The sequence below is a fragment of the Phaethon lepturus genome, unplaced genomic scaffold (assembly GCF_000687285.1).
Source record: "Phaethon lepturus isolate BGI_N335 unplaced genomic scaffold, ASM68728v1 scaffold4900, whole genome shotgun sequence".
In the NCBI taxonomy this organism is placed as follows: Eukaryota; Metazoa; Chordata; class Aves; order Phaethontiformes; family Phaethontidae; genus Phaethon; species Phaethon lepturus.
Genome location: NW_010509695.1, coordinates 50768 through 55088, shown reverse-complemented (window position 1 = coordinate 55088; position 4321 = coordinate 50768). Strand labels below are relative to the sequence as shown.

The window sequence follows — 4321 nt, the reverse complement described above, 5'->3', positions numbered from 1 at the left end:
ACAATTTCACAAAAATCTTCGGTCTGCAATGATTAGATAATCTCTGCTTGTGTGTTAGCTAGGCACTGGGAGTGTACAGGGGCAGACAAGTTGTATAAGCAGAAAAACTGGTGAAATTTTTATCCTTTTGTTAGCCATCTCCCTCCCTGGGAGCTGTTAAGAGCAGGTTAACAGACAGACAGGTCTCAGGAGTTGTTTGGGTGTAGCTTGTCCTAGCTTGGGGGCAGAGAGACTAGCACACTCCATTAAACTTTTCCATCCTTTCCAGCTCCCTTTTCTGTGAGTAAAGGATGTGAAATTCTTGATGCAAATGCTTCTACTAATAGAGTACTGTGCTCAGCTATTTAGCGATGGTTGCTCGGTTGAGTAAGCTGTCCTGCACACTGCACACGGGCTGGGTTAGCTGCTGGTGTGCCCCTTGCTTAGTTCTTTACACCTGTGCTAAATGACTTGTAAACTCAGCAGAGTTGCTGACCTTTAAAATACGTTTAAATACACAAAATTCTGGGCCCTGAAAGGGGAGGGAGCTAGAAGGCATGGCTTCTGGAGGCTTATTCTGAGCCTCTGGCTCCCCCGGCTGGAACCCAGGCTGGAGAAGGCACGGTGGGGACCCAGGGACGGGAGTCAGAGTTGTTACCCTATGACAAAGGCATCTACAGTATCTGAGTACCGTTTCCTTATGGCTTGCTTTGTGGAATGATTAAATTAAGTATGATTAATTTTTTTCTCTCCTCCCCCCCCAATCAAATGAAACGGTTGCAAACGCGAGGGGGGACGCTTGGAAGATGAAGGCTGACCATGCAGAAAGCAGACTGAAAGGAGTTTCAAGGGAACATATCCAGGGGTCTGAGCTCCTTTAAGTAAAGTAATGTAAAAATGTGGTTTAGTGCTAAGCCTAATTTAGCATGCCTGCAGGCTGCTTTGTGCAGAAGTAGCCTCAGCCTTCCTCATCATCTCCAGATATGGATTCCTTCCCTCTCTGTGCCCTGCATCTGATGATTTATACAGTCACATAATGAATCCAATCAGCCCTATTATCCAACAGAAGACTCTCTTCATGTTTATTAATAGTTTACTGTTGTGGCAGACCAGCAAACTGAACTGTGCATCCCGTGATGCTCGTCCGGTGCAATGGAGATGGCAGCGGTGTGCAGCCCAGGTTGAGAGGAAGAAGAGGGGGGCACGCGAGCAGCCCGTTCAGCAGCAGTGTACACTTTATATCAAATTTGTTGTAATGTGAAACCGTACACAGATTCAGTGTACGTGTGAGGAGGCCCTTTGATACAATCCCTTTGAACGGCAGGCTTTGCAGATTCAGTTCTTGTTATTTTAGTGCAGGATTTTTTGTGCAGTTTTCTGCCTGAGACGGAGACTTGGAGGCTGTGGGAGTGTGAGCAGTGTCATGTGTGCAAGTGCCCTTCGAAATTATGTGAGTTTACCTGGCAACACTGCAAGAGTTGAACAGGTTGGAAAGCTGAGTGATTAGCTGTTGAGCTGTGTACAACAAATGCATTCAGTGGAATTGTGCTATTCAATTGGCACACCAGTATAATTTATTTAAAATAATGTTCCCAAAGGTTCCATTTGTAAGTTTCTACTTTGTAGTATGCAAGAGTTGCCAATACTCTTTAATCCTTGGAGCGAAAGGACAGACTCCCAGCAAGAGCACAATTTTGCTGTAGTCCTTCATGGTTTTAACACTGCCTGTGGAATACTTTGCCAAACTCCGAAGAATAGAAATAAAAATGAAACATTTTGGCCTTTTGGTCTCTGTTTACCAGCAGCAAAACAATTTTCAGATGATTAATAGATCTCCAAGCCCTTTGGAAGCTCAGATATAGCTCTTTCCGGGCTGTCACATGTCTAATTAATACAGCTAGTAACGGTAATACTCCTGCTGGTATTCTGCTTTGGCCAAGGCTAGGCTTGCAAGCCCTATAGCTGATCCTTAACAGTGTCTTTACACCCACCTAAAAACTTTCTGGGGTCTGTAGAGTGTGGGAATTAATTGGCACAGGTAGCATTTGCTGCTGTACCGTGGCTTCAGGGAGTAACGTTGTACCACAGAGGATCTTTCTTTACAGTCATCTGGGCTTTTAAGAACACTATTATTGAATGCTGATTTTAAGCAATTATGGTTCTAGGAGAGGTCGCAGTGTAAAAATGCTATAAAATAGGCTTACTTTAATTGGTTACAGCTATACTAGGAAAACTGTATAGAAAAGGAAAATCACTGTTTTGCTTTGTTATTTAGCAAATAGCACTTTGTATCACCAGATAGGTATGCTGGGAAAGTCTTTTTAATTCTCCTGAGGGTTGTACTTATACCTGAAGGAGGAAAGTTGTGTGTGATGGAAAGAGTTTTTATTCTGAATTTCTTCCACCACTGTAAAGCTGTGGTTGGAGTTGTGCTGGCGTGCGTTCAGGAGTCTGTCTCTTTTCATCCCCTTGCAGCACACTAATATCTCCCATCTGAAAGCCCGAAATGGAGGCCCTTAGTTTCTGTGATTTAGGATTTGATCAAGCTTGCGATCGTGATAATGTTGGCTCAGTCTGCGCTGAGATTAGGTAATGAATCGTGTATGCTTTGGTAATCCGTGGCAACGGTGAGTAAAACAGGTTCTCTTAAACCACTGCTGAGGGCTGAATAACTGAGAATGGAAAGAGTGGAAATAGTAAAAAATGCCTGATACGACTGTAAGCAAGTGGCCATACTCATCAGTGTTTGGGCATTCTTGCACAGTTTTGATACACTGTGGTCTTTCTCTTTATAGCGCTTCAACTTCTCACTCGGACCATTCCACTCACACGAAATCTGCTTCTGCTATATCGTCCGACTCGGTCTCCACCTCGGCAGACAACTTCTCTCCAGACTTAAGGGTATGTATGTTTTGTCTTAAAAAAGAAAAATGTATATATTGTGGCCTTCTTCAGAGGACATTTTTTGCCCCTGTGAGTTTGGATGTAGTAAAACCTTTTCGGCTTTCAGGTTAATGCCAAATTTTATGTAGCCAAAGCATGAAAGGACCCAAAGTCAAACAGGTGAAATAGAAATTGAAGTTTAATCTCTACCATATTATTTCCTTATTTATAAAGTTGTTTAATCTTCAAAAAGCTGACTCTGCAACCCACACTTGGAGATGAATTTTCAAAGGAACTCCATTTTCTTTCAAGTGCTTTTAGTAAGTGAAATCCTCAACCTGTCAGTTGTATATCCTTTTTTTTTCTTTTCCTGTTGTGTGTATATCTGAGATGTTCGCTCTTGAAAACTCCTGCTTGTTTGTAAACACCGAGTCCTTGGAAGTATCTTCTGTCAGAGAAAGATTGCTATCTCCAAGCTGATAAAATAATCTTCTGTCACAATAAATTGCTCTGACATAAAAAGGTCCAAACAAGGCTCTTTTAAGTCTGTTACCAGATTTGTTAATTACAAATCCAAAGTTCTAGTTCAGTGTCACAGGAGTTTCAAAAGCTGTCTGTATGTTCCTCTTATGAAACCAAGGGGTTTGCTGATATGCCCTTGCTTTAAAAAAATATCCCAGAGTATAAAACTGTTGATATTGGTACATTCTAGTAATGACTTTTAGCATTTCTCAGCTGTGGTTGAGCATCTTTGTAAAATCTAAACACAGAAAAATTGTGTAAAAACCTGTAAGTGCAATGCTAATTCTGTTGCCAACCATGATAATTTTTTTGTCCCATGAGTGTTGTCTCAATAGTCCATAATTAATAACACTAAGTTCACCTGTAAGTGGCAAAAACATGAATGTTTCTTTCTAAAGGCAGCTTATTAGCCAATTTTAAGCTAAGATTTGAAAATGAATCAATAGGTTACGTGTAATCTAATGATAGTTTACACATTTTACCTATGGATACAAAAAGTAAGCTTCAGAGCTTGTCTGGGTAAAGAAGTATGTAACAGGTCTGAAGTTTTTCCCCTGTGAAGTTGGGGTGTTAAGTTACTCCAGCATACAGAAAACACAGTTTTTAGGCTGAGGCTAAGTTATTCATTGATATGAATATACAGAAGATTGCAAATACTGCTAAAACTGTAACTGTTTGTATAATATTATAAAAAAATAAATTTTACACAAACTTACTTTATTTCCTTATTTAATTTTTTTTACTGAAGTTTGCGTAAGTGGGTTTCTTTTTCCAGTTCTAATGCACAACTCAACTGCCTTTTCACAATTTTTCAATACTTGTGAATTACCTCCACAAGTAGAGAGTGAAGCAACATTTCTTTTCTATAATTGAGGTTGTCTTTCCTTCCGGGTGGTTAAGTTGGCTCAGCGTGTTTTCCTTGTAATCCTGATTGCAT

At 40.6% G+C, this 4321-nt stretch overlaps 1 protein-coding gene across 1 annotated transcript in view; it reads left to right on the top strand.

Annotated features, from left to right (window-relative positions):
* Positions 1-1780: 1780 nt before the first annotated feature.
* Positions 1781-4321, top strand: part of MTMR2 (myotubularin related protein 2) — a 44059-nt gene continuing 41518 nt past the window's right edge. The window contains exons 1-2 of the mRNA XM_010281896.1: positions 1781-1803; positions 2763-2880. The gene's annotated coding sequence lies outside the window, so the exon portion shown is untranslated. The remainder of the gene's footprint in view (positions 1804-2762; positions 2881-4321) is intronic.